We start from the raw sequence: 12,797 nt of genomic DNA on the forward strand, positions 1-12,797 counted from the left end.
AGAATAAGAAATTCCTGTTCATTAAGCCACTATTAATCTAGTTTTTGGTTACTTGCAGCCAAAAGTATAACTAAGTGATTCAGTAAATTTAAGATTTTATTTGCTAGGAAGAGGCTTAGACTATCACTCAAATTAAGTGATGATTAGTGATTAAACTTGGTGCGCTTCAACAGTATCACAAATCGTGTCTGTCTCACAGGATGTAAACAAACAACTCTTTTCTGACATAAAATCTATTTGACCAAATAAAAACATATACTCTTTTTTGTAGTACATTACTTGGTAATAGGAGTGAAAATGAATGCTTATGAATCATAATAATGACATTTATTGACCATTTACTACACATCAAGCACTATGTTAAGAAATTTATATAAATTATCTCATCCAAACCTCCTAATAGCCATATGATACATCATAACTCACTTAGGGAGGTGAGGGATATCAAAAGTAGTAAACATATTTTTCTTGAATAATAAATGGATAGGAAAATAAATGTGGTAAAATTATTAGGTCCCAGGTACTTTTCCTGGCATTTCTACTGTACATCTCCTTTTGCATTAACTTAAATCCTATATTTCTTTCATAGAACAAGTCAAGTCCAAATCCTATTCAGGAAAACTTTTCTCAATAATATTTAAGTATGAATTCTTTTTTGATTCTCAGGAATTTTTATTTAGGGCCATGCTATATAATCTATTTACAGAATGTGTGTGGTAGGAAAAATGTCTATACTGGAAGAAAAAAAGAGGACATGGTCTTTAGGTGCAAAATATTTCCTGTCAAATGATGACATCCAACCATTTTGCATTTTTTATGAATAAAAATTTTCCATTACGTAACATGAAAATTCCAATTTAAGGTTTACCTGTAATTATACTCCATTTAATTCAGCAAATTTAATTAATTTGTTGCTAATAGACAACAGTTCTCTGTGATTTTTCAGCTAAGCAATCTTTCTCTTGACATCTCTTTCTGGTGATTCAGGTTAATGGAAATTTGAGAACATGTACAGCTATTTTATATGAAGCATTTAATATCCTTCCTTCCCTGCCTCCCTGTACCTGTCAGTCCTCTTTAGCATTCTGCAATAATCGGTACTGACACATTCACATACATGCATATTTGGAGAAAGATATGGTTTTAAAATATGCTGCTATTGGTATAACTTTATTCTGCCCTATTGGTAGATGCATATGACAGAATTCTCGAGGAAATAAAGTTCCTCTTGTTTCTCTTTACACTTAATTACACTGAAGATTTTGGAAAACTCTCTGAATGTGTTAGGCATCTTGACTTGATCAACTTATCAATTAAGACGTCAATAGCTTAGATTTACTCCATTAAAAGAAACACATTTTTCCAATTTACCCAAAATATTATTTTGAATATGCAGCCTCTCTTCAATGCTAAGATCCCAAATAGTAACATGTCATAGGGTTTAAATTCTTTTATAAATTTTATATATTTAACTAAAAAGCATATTTAAAAAGTATTTTGTAAAATTAAGTACTTCGACAGTAAATTGTATTATTACATCGTTCCTTATTGTGCATTGGTATTTCCCTAGATCAATTAAAACCATGGGATAAGTTCAGTGTAACAGAAAGAAGATATATCATATACAGCGGCATCTTTGAATTTGGATAGTTCAATATTTTTTAGTAAACATTAATTAAGCAATCCAATACTTTCTTAAATTTTACATTGAGAAATATGCTATTATGAAGGTCTTAGTAGTAAGCCTATGAGATAAGAAAAATCAAATTTCTTAATGTGCAATATACAATTACTTCTGTATTGCTTTCGGCTTTTATTTTCTATTTAAAGAATAAAAATATAAAAATCAAACTATACAGTACAATTATCTTGACTATGACAGTAAAAGTTTATCATTGTAGTGACTGACAATGCATTATGATATATACAAATATGTTTATTGGGATATCACATATAAATATATAAACTTTTCATTTAATATATACATGTATAACCATAAACGAAAACTTAATTAAAATCACATTCTAAAATGAAGATCGTCAGTAATTTTTCATAACTGTAACATTTTAATAGCATGTATTTTTATAATGTGGAATTGCAGGTAATCCACAAAGTGAACAGATACCAGTTTAATCTGTTGTCCATTTTGCTAGTGTACTATAGCAATGACTCATATATTACTTTAATGTCAAATTCTTGATTAAAGTAGAATTCATAATTCAATATTCTATTGTGACTTCCTTGGAGAAGTTGGAATAAAGCCAATGATTCTTAAATGTCTCTGAGCTGTTTTGAAAGCTATTTCAGGGGGGACAGAACAGTGTAATTTACCTAAGTGAAATTCAGTTAATTTATTCCTCTGTTAAGAAGATTTGAAACAGTGTCAAGAAGGGCTATTTACTGCACTACACCAACCAATTCTCTAACAATGATTAAAAGGAGGAAAAATGCTATCATTCTGCCCAGTGTGAATCTTCCAAGGCAAGGGTACAGCTCAGAAAGGTTGGTAATGTCTAAGCTAGTGAGATACATATGTGGCTAAAAAAGTATTTATAACAGGATTGATTTATAATTCTTCACTTTTCAACTTCTTTTACGTATTTTGTTTCCTAACTCTTTAAAATATTTTACAATAAATGCTATAGATGGTGGGCACAACACAATATTTTCCATTGCCTGTATGCTTTTGAGAAGACTATACAAATACATGTATTAATTTCCCATTTCTGGAGTTAAGAGAAAGAATTAGACTGCAGAACTTAATCCTTTTGTTCTGATTAAAAAATATTGCAAATAACACTAAGGTCTCTGGGCGAGCATCAAAAGTTCTAACAGAAATCAGAGGAAGATGGGGCACGGTATCTTAGGTAAGACACACATCTTTAAATATGTGTATACTTGTGTAGAGGAAGGGAACCTGTTTTATTTTTAAAGTAGGTATTACGACGGGTAGTTTTATTTCTTTTCCTAAACTTCCAAAATCTCCTGAAGGTTGGGGCAGAGCCGGTTACCTTTCAGCATCGAAACACTTGCACGCTATCCCTTGTTTTTTCATTTTCTTTTCCCTCAGCAAAGCAGGGTGCAGGGTTGAGATGCTACAAGTGAACTAGAAGAGCCACCAGCCACCACAGGTAGAAAAGCAAACCCAAAATGAAAACACCCGGATTTTAAACGCGGATCTTGCGAGGCTGGTTTGCACCGGCCGAACGCCTGTGTTAACCCTTTGGGCGCTGCAGCAGGGATCCCCTATGGCTGCGGACCCGGCTGGCAGAAACTGAGATGTGGCGCCGGCGCCCGCAGGGAGTGAGCTCTTTTCCCCAAAGAGGGAGCAAGCCGGGAAGCACTTTTGTCGTCCGGTGCGTGCGTCACGGCTCGGGTCCGGCATCGATTCCAGGACAGAGTGGGGGAAGAGGCGCGGCGAGATGCCGCTCAAATGTCCGCTCACTAAGGGTTCGTCTTAACCTGTCCTAGCCGAGAGCGCTCGCCCTCTCCCGCCAGCTGGCCTAACTCCGGGGCTCTGCAGGGGCGCGGGCCCGGGGGTGGCTCGGGCGGGGCACCAAGTGAAGGGCGCCTGCACTCCTCCTGCGGCAGTCATCGCTCTCCTGCCTCCACACGTCCCGGGAGCGGCCCAGCCCCGCGCCGAAACAGCAACTGTGACTGACAGAGTCACCGCCCAGCGCGCCTGAGCCACCCCCACCTCCCCCGCCTCTCCCTCCCGCACCAACACGTCATGGAAACACGGACGTCAGAGTCGCTCAGCCAATCGCAGGCGACGACAGGAGGGAAGGGGCGAGCTGGAGGGGGCGGGGGCAGCAGCGAGCGGAGGCGCTCCGGGGAACGAAGAGAGGGAGGGGCGCGCGGAGGCGAGGGTGCCCCCGCCCCTCACGCCGGCTACCCTTTCCCGACTGCGCGGCAAGTTCTAATCGCCGGGCGCGCGTCTGTCAGGCGGGGGCGCGCGCCCCGGGTCCTCCCCTTAAACGCCCTCTCGGTGCCGCTCAGCTCCCGGTCCCCGACTGAGCCGCGCTTCCTCCGCGCGCGCGCGTACCCGCCCGCCCCCAGGGTCCCCGCGGGCCGCGTCACGTGACCGCGCCCAGCCAAGGCGGCAGCGGCGGCGGCGCGAGCTTCGGCGGCGGCAGCGGCGGTGGCAGCGGGAGCAGCTGTGCCGCCAGCGTGGAGCGGGAGGCGTGTGGGTGTGGAGAGAAGGGAGCGCCAGACCGGAACGGGTGAGCGTTCTCCTCCCCCAGCCTACCACAGCAATCTTGCGGGTCACCCGGTGCAAGCGGGCCCCCTGCCCGGAGCTGCGCGCAGCTCCCTCGTGCTTGGCCGTCCGCTCTCCGGTGTCCGCGGGCCGCTCCCCGAGTGGGCCGGGCTGCGGCGCTCTCGGAGGGGTCTGCACCCCGCCCGCCGCTGCCGTTGCGGACGGCGGCGTGAGGCCGGCTGAGCTCCTGTGCCGAACGAGCGCGGCGCGCCCTGTGTGCGGCTCTGCGGAGCAGAGGAGGCGGGTCCTGGGGGGACGCTGGCGGCCACTCGGCGGCTGCTGGGCTCTGGGCGGGGGCCGGCTGGGCGCCGCCTCCTCCTTCGCCGCTGCCGCCGCCGCCTCCTAGCAGTGCAGCGTGAGTAGGGAGCCCCGGCTGGTGGTGGACGCCGAGCCTCTCGGCTCTGCGGCCGCTTCATCCCCGAGGTGCAGCTGCACCTCCGCGTGGCGCCCGAGCTCTGAGAGCCGGCTGTGGAGGCGCCAAGGACCGAGCCGGCATTCTCTGTGCTCCCCGCGTCTCCTCACCGCCCCGCGACCCTCCTACAGCCTCTTATTCCTTCTCCCTCGGAAAATGGTTCCCGCTGCCGGGTGAGGTGAGTGGCGGCCGCCGCCTACCCTCTGTAGGGACGGCGGGGCAGGTGACCTGCGGGGGCGGTCGGGCGGAACACGGAGGTCGCGGCGTCGCGGCCAGGGTACTGACCGCTGTGTGCTCGGCGGATTCGCCAGAAGTTGACGAGGACGGGCAGGGGGCCCCTCGCAGGTTGTCCTTTTTCTGCCGGGAGATTGTAAAGGTGAGCGGCTTCCACCCAGTGCGCTTCAGCGCCGAGTCTGGTTGGAAGTCACTGTTTTCGGCCTGAGGGATGGGGTTCGGCAGGGCTTCTTGGCTGTACCCGCAGCTCTTCGGCTTCCCCGAGCCGCCTCGGCCGCCTTGCAGCGCATCCAGCCACCGGTCGCCCCCGCCCCGGCGCGTGGTGACCTTGAGGGCAGTGGTGCCGGGCACTCCCTCTCCCTGCTCCCGGGGAGGGTTACCCCTTAATCCCTGGCTTCGGCCCCCCAGACGCACTGCGGGCGGGGAGCCGGGGCCCCCTAGTCGGCCCCCCGCAGGGGAGGTTGATTGATGTGTGTCAGACCGGACGGTGATTCCCGGGGAGTTGGAGAGCCGCCTCGCCTTTCTCCCCACGTCTTCCGTCTGTTCCCCCTGGATGTTCACATTTGCTTCCAATTCGTGTTTATTCACTTAGTTTAAAAGAAAAAAAAAAAAGCGGTACCCCCTCCCACATTTTAGGGAAAGAGTAAGAAAGGGACGGCATTCCAGTTGCCTGGGCTGGGGGTGTGTTCCCTTATTTTTATTCTGCGGGAGAATCCTGTGGTGAAGCTGGTTAGCGACCCCTGGTTCTGCTCCGCGGTCACTAGCCAGGTTGGTCTCTGTGCGCATTTCATTCACCAGGTTTCTGCGGGACTCGGCAGCGCTGGGAGTGCTTGCACTCTGCTCGGTGTAACGGTGCTTGGCTCCCAGAGGAGGGCAGCGGGGGTGGTCAGGGTGGGCTAAAAGGGTCTGCAAATACGTGGAGGGCTCGACCCTCATCGGCATGCTGGTTTTTTACTTAGCCCTTGGGTTAGAGCGCTGCAGACAGCCACACTTGGCTGCTGTGCACGCTACTTTTCAGAGTTTATTAATAATCTAATGGTTCCTGTTGGTATCGATTGCTGCTTGTGATAAATTAGCTATATGGATTTTTTTCATACATGTGTAGGTATATACATATATCTAGACTGTCTGCTTTTCAGCATGGAAGCCTCTGTTGGGTTTAACCTCCCCCACCAGGGGACAGTTTTATTTTAAAATAAGGCTCTTGTCAGCGTGGGTGTATTTTATAATAAGAAGTACTTGTAAAGGCTCTCACTGGGCATAAGGTGTATAACCCTTTGGATGGCGGCCCACGTGAGTGAATGGAGGGCCTTCACCGCTTGTCCTGATGCCAACCTTGCCCAGACTCCCTGTCCTAGTGCGTGACAGGGGCGGATTGGGACGAATTAAGAGGGATCGGAGGAGAATCTGCTTTTTGTGCTTGTGAGTTTTATTTTTTTTTTTTATCTTCCTGGTGAATTCAAATTGGAAGTATATAGAATCATCTTTCTTATGGGAGCCTTTGGAAATCAGTATATGAAATGGGCCTGTTTAGCCATGACGTTTTAGTTTCTACCTTGCTTTGGATAAAACAGTTAAATTGCTGTAATTAAGGGTGGATTTCTGTCCTGATTTTGGCTTGGGTGTAACTGCAAAGATCCTTGAAAAGTAACTGTTATTTTCTGCCATATAGTCTGCAAAAGTGAGTCACATTCGGGTGAGTTGAGGACAGAGCGCCACCTTTAATTTAAAATTTTGTGATTTCTTATTAAAATGGTGAAAATTCAGAGTGGGCCGTCTTGATTTTTGTTGAAGTTGCCATTGCTGGCCTCCCCATACAGACATATAAGGGGAAATTGGCTTCATTTTTTCGTATTCTGATATTTCTCATTCTTTGGAGAGGAATTTCTGCAATTATATGAGAAACTGTGTTTTTTTTAATTGAAGCTTGAGATTTAATGTAGCATTCCAAGATGAGGAGAAAAACTAGTTTTGATTTGTACTTAGGGTAAAATATTAGAAACATTGATAATGTGGGTCTATTTAGTAGAAGGAAAGAAATACCTGTGTATTGTTAAGTAGATGTATAAAACTACCCGTTGCACTAAAATAAGGATACCTCCAGCATAGTAGTGGTTTTATTATTATCTTTTTTAGCTGCTTGCTATTAACAAATTCTAAAATACACCCTCAAAATTGGTAAGATTATTGGCTTCAATTGAATAAGGTGTAGTATTTTTGTTTGTTGTCTTCCAATAATATGGTTTTTATGGTTTTACTGAAGGCTCTTACAGTTACTTGTTTTTAAATAATAAGAATAACACTTCCAGTAGGAATACTTACATTCAAAGTTTAATAAAGACCATGATGGAAAAAGTAGTTTCTATATATGGCTCCTCTCAGGTGCATCTCATGTAAAAGTGGTGGTGTTAATGCTTAGAAAACAAATGCTGTAGTGACAGTTGAATTGCTGAGATTTCCTTCCTTACCCCTCCTTCCCAAATAATAAAAAGTAAGGAACACTGTCTTTTGAGGCACAGGATACTTTTTTATTGTTATACTGCAGGTGTAAAGTGAGAAAAAAAGATTTAGCTCTCAAGTAACGTATAAATTAACGTGGGTTTTACCAAATATACTTTTATTTACAAACCACAAGTATTATTGCCCTTTTATCTGTATAAAAGTTTTTGATTCAACACTTGAATTTTTCTGTAGACGACTCTAAAGCATTAGCTATTGAGCTGTAGATAAGTCTTTATTAAGATAAAATTAAACAGATCGATTTGAGATGAAAGGTGGTTTATGCCTTTACTGCTTTCAAGCTTTGGAATATGGCCCCAGGTTAAAGGACATTATTTGAGCTGTTACGTTGATTCATGCTGAGTAATTGTATGTTGTTAGGTATACTTTGACAGAATCCTTGATTTTGGAGTTTAGATTTACTAATTTCCTTTGTCTGATAGATGTGTTATCTTCATTTTGGATGAAACAGTCTCTTACCAAGTGAAATGACTTAAGAGAAATGGCCACTTGTAAATAAACTATTGGTGGTCTTCTGTAATACCGAACAATAAAGAGTATTGGCCTTATTTTTCCTTACATTTTACACATACATACAGTTGAAACTGGTGTTCATTTTTTATTCTGGCATTTTGTAATGAATGTGTAAAAAAACAATAGTGTAAAGATTGGGAAACAGAAACTTAAGTCTTAAATTTTTGCATCTTGGGCCAGTTGGAAAGGAATAATTATTTTCTAGTAGCTCTCATGATATATAGAAAGGTACTGACGGTAGCTTATTTGAGAATAGAATATAAGGTAACATTGCAAGGAGATGATATACAATCGTTATGGGAATAATTTTCAAAAAAAATTTGTAAAAGATATATTTTTAAAAGCTTTTCTATACACAACATACATTATTGTCCTAAAAAATTTTTTTATTATACAAATTGTCAAACTTGAGAAAGTAGAAGGAATGATATACTTAATAGTTTTGACAGTTATCAACTTAACAGTTCGTCTAATTTCACTTATATCTTCACACAAAAAAATGAATCTGTTATAATGAGAACATAGGACAAGTAATTGAATCAAATTCTTATGTTTTATATTCATAACCTACAGAACATAGTATACTAAATAGTGTCTAATTGAATCTGAAAAGGTCCTTTTATGGTCTGTGGAATATACATTTGAATTTTATGTTCAAGGAATATACGTTTGAATTTTTCTGGTGACTACCTGTTTTATACTAGATACCTAAAGATAAGAGTTATAGGGTCTCTGAAATTTCGTTGTCAATGTTTTTGATTCATGAAGGGCTTTATAGTTTTTCAGAATGTATTTACATACAACCTCATTTGATTCTTATGATAACTTTTTGAGATGAGGTGGACACTTGTACCTTTTTTTTCCCCCTGGTAGGTAAAATTATTTGTGTAAAGGTTATGTAGCTCGCAGCTATTTTAGCCAGAACTGGACTCTAGGTGGCTTCTAGATTTTACTTAATGCTCTTCCATTGTACACATTTATGTAACTTAATGAGAGCTTTGTTAAATTTATGAAAAATTAGTTTCTGATGAGAGTAAGTTTAATAATGGAATATAAATAGATTTGAGTTAGCTTTATATATTTAATCATTGCTTATATTTGGTATATTGTGAACAGTTTATACCCTGATTTATTTAACGAAAATACTGAAATACTATATTTTATATTGTAGATTTTTTTTTAAGTTTGGAGTTTTGTTTGCAGAGGTCTTTGTAATGACTAGGGGTGTCTTAAATCTTGAGTTAAAAATAAAATGTGTCATACTAATTCTTTTAATTTCTGCTGTAACTTTTTATGCATTTTTCTGCTACAACTTTTATCACCTAAATCTTTTTGAAATACTAATTTGTTATGTAATGAAATTTAGTTTACAAAGGTTCCAACTGAGGAGAGTTTAGTTCCTGATACCCAAAACCTTGTTATAAATATAACAGGAAAGGTGTGGTTCTCTGGTATTAGTGTATATGAGAATCACCTGGGGAGTTATTAAAAGTGCAGATTCCTTGGCATTGCCCCTGCGGTTCTGATTCAGCAGATTTGGGGTGGGGCCCAGTAGTCTGCATTTGTTGAAATAGTGATGTTGAAAAGTTAAAATTATGCAGTAGAAATGCCTTTTAAATAGATTTGACTATCACAGGAAAGTTTGATATGTTGATGTTGGTGGGTTTTGTGGCAATTATAAAACTGATAAATTGAAAGTATTATCTGTGTGAAAGCACAGTCTGCTTTTAGAAGATCCATCTGTGGTTACTTATTAAGTTACTCATTAAGCAACCGTAAACTCTTAGAGAATGTTCTCTTTATATTTTCATGTCTTAATGTCTGCCATTTCCGAGTGACTTGAATTTGGGGCCTATAATGAATGCTGTGTCATTATAGTACTGTATGTTTATTTTTTAGCGTAGCTCTTATTTTTTCTTAGAAGGAAAGACTTTGCATATTTCTTCAAATTAAAAGGACATAAATTGGATAGAGAAGGGTTCTTATTAATTTCAATTAACAAGCAGCTCTTCCTTCAAAAATAGCAAGTTAGTGCTGAATGTTTTTTAAGAATACATGTAGTATTATTGATATCAGACTAATTGATAATTTACTATCCTACACATCAAAACAGAAATTACTACTGGTTCACTTAAATGTTCATTAACAGTTTCTGTAGTTCAGTAATATAGGGTCTGTTTGATCTGACTTTTGGAACTATTTATCACATACTGTGTACTACACAAATTGCTTAAATCATTTTCCTAGTTAAGACCAGCTTTAAAATGTAGCTGTTTGTGCTTCATTTAAGACGACTCTGCTGAACCTGTTGTTTGTTTAAAAACTTGGTTTTGTTGGCTATACCTTAAGAGAGATTTAGGAATCGTAGGTTATAATTTACTGATAATTTAGGAAATATAAATTAATAAAGATTTTTTTATAGAGAGATTTAGATGAATTATAGGCAAACGTTTTATCATATTCTTTTAAAGCTATTTTCTAAATTTTTCTTAGGACAGTGTCATTTATTCTAAATAGTATGCAATGTTTTTAGTTACCTTTGGTAAGAGTATTATTTGGTATTTCTATTTGGTAACTTCCAACAGTATGGTTCCCCAAATCTGGGATACCTACTTTTGAATTAGTAATCACCTGAACCTCTGGGGGAAAGAATAAGGATCATTTTGAATGGACCAATGCTTGCTTACACTGTGAAATCAGAGATTACACTGTTTAACAGTAAGCTAGTATGACTACTGTACAGACCTGATAAATTGAGTATATTTTATGTTTTCTGTAAAGTAGGTTTTAAAAAGGGTATAACTGTTTAACTTAAAAGATACTTTTCAGTTAATTTTATTATAAGCATTGTGGACAACTCATAAGTGATTCATTAACCCTGTGGGTTCTCTCATAGGGGGATTCTTTAAAATAATTTCCTACTCTCAAAAGTCTCAAAATATGCTGCCTTGATCTACCTTTTATATTTGTGCCAGAACGTTACTGTTTTTAAATAACCTACCTGTTGGATCTCTTCACTTTGATCAGTTCCTCATTTTTCTCTTTATCAGGACACAACTTGACTCTGAAGGCTGTTAAATAAAATAGCTCAGTGTTTTCTACAGTGTGTTTTAGAGCACTAATGGTAAGAAATATTGATGGGTTTCCTGAGGGGGCAAAGAGCAAAACTAGTCTGATACTCTAATATCTGTAAATGTGTTTAGTGTTTTGCTGCATTATCACAGACTCCTTTTTAGTGGAGCCTCTCACCAGTTTACTTTTCTGTACTACCCAACTAGGATCACTGCTTTGCACACCTCCAGAGGGTGCTGTTCACATAGAACACCAAATGAGTTGTGTCTTCTGGAGTTTAGAGCTTTGCTGCCTACTGCAGTGCTGCTTATTGTCCATTATGTGACAGTGGCAGAGTCTGGTGATGTCTCATCTCCCTCACTGTGACTTTGTGTATGATCCTTCTCACCTGATAGGACTCCGGGTCTTCTGGTCTATCTAAATGTGTCAGTCCTTCAGAACTCAGCATTAGTCCAGCCTTTTCAGTTACCTCTCATTAATTTTCTTATCTAAATCCCTTCATATTTGTAGTCTGGGTGGCAAACTTCCCGTCTATTATATATCCTTCTGTTTTAGTAATTTCACTTGGAGGTATTATAGAGGATTGAGAAAAGATGTGGGTTCTTGAGGATGTATAGAATTCTATCCAGCAAATGTCCAATTAGGGTTTTATTTTTTTAATTGATTTAGGATTTAGACATTGTGTAGCTTGCATTGTTAAAGTAGAGCATGTTGAGTACATTTTTCTGGAAGAATTCCTAATGCCTTTATACCTTTAAAATTTTAACCTTTCTCAAGTGAGTTTGTAGGACGATCTATTTTACTTTCGGAGGCTGGCTATGTTTCATAGAATGTTTTGGGGATAGTAGAATTTAACTTCTGGGTAGGGAGTACTTTCCCATGTTTGAATTTCAGTGTGGCAGTTAATTTGTCCATGTTAGAATTTGTTGATTGTAATAGCAGTTAAAACATATAGATATAGATATTTTTTTTTCTTTGCAGTTTTTGGCCAGGGCTGGGTTTGAACCCACCACCTCTGGCATATGGGGCCAGTGCCCCTGCTCCTTTGAGCCACAGGCACCGCCCTTGCACCCGACCTGGCCAAACTGCAACAAAAGAATAGGCGGGCGTTGTGGTGGGCGCCTGTATTCCCAGCTGCTCGGGAGGCTGAGGCAGGAGAATTGCATAAGCCCAAGAGCTGGAGGTTGCTGTGAGTCCTGTGATGTCATGGCACTCTACCGAGGGTGGTAAAGTGAAACTCTGTCTCTACAAAAAAAAAATATATATATATATATATATATATATTTTTTTTTTTTTTAAATGACTAATTTCACTTTCTTTGGCTTGTGACTTGCTTTATCATGGTTGATGTTAAGATGTGCTTATTAGATCTGTAATCCACTAGCACATTATATGATAAAGAATATTTTATTTAAATTTTATTTTATTTTATTTATTTTTTTTTTGGCCAGGGCTGGGTTTGAACCCGCCACCTCCGGCATATGGGACCGGCGCCCTACTCCTTGAGCCACAGGCGCCGCCCTTAAATTTTAAAATATATTCTTGCAGGTGCTTTTGATTGGTAGGAACACTGTCGGAGCTAAGTTTTGAAACCTGTTTGTGGTAGGTGTTAATTTTTCTGAGAGGGTTCTTTTTTATGAATCCCGAGCTCATGCCCTGCCTAGACTCACTGTAGGCATCGGGAAGAAGTATATAGATGTATGGACTCTGTTAAAGTTTACAGCATGGTAATGTTAGTCTTCCAACTGCCTGCCTTAGATCAGGAAGGAAAGCTTCTACTTTATTGTT

General features: G+C 40.8%; 1 protein-coding gene across 6 annotated transcripts in view; it reads left to right on the forward strand.

Annotated features, from left to right (window-relative positions):
- Positions 1-309: 309 nt before the first annotated feature.
- Positions 310-12,797, forward strand: part of ATP2B1 (ATPase plasma membrane Ca2+ transporting 1) — a 121,835-nt gene continuing 109,347 nt past the window's right edge. For 3 of the 6 annotated variants that reach the window (XM_053582769.1, XM_053582765.1, XM_053582767.1), the window contains exon 1: positions 4,603-4,848. The gene's annotated coding sequence lies outside the window, so the exon portion shown is untranslated. Of the gene's footprint in view, positions 4,224-4,602; positions 4,849-12,797 lie in introns of those variants that run through there. The other 3 variants (XM_053582768.1, XM_053582764.1, XM_053582766.1) reach the window with 3 other exon arrangements.

The sequence above is a fragment of the Nycticebus coucang genome, chromosome 3, assembly GCF_027406575.1.
Source record: "Nycticebus coucang isolate mNycCou1 chromosome 3, mNycCou1.pri, whole genome shotgun sequence".
Lineage (NCBI taxonomy): Eukaryota > Metazoa > Chordata > Mammalia > Primates > Lorisidae > Nycticebus > Nycticebus coucang.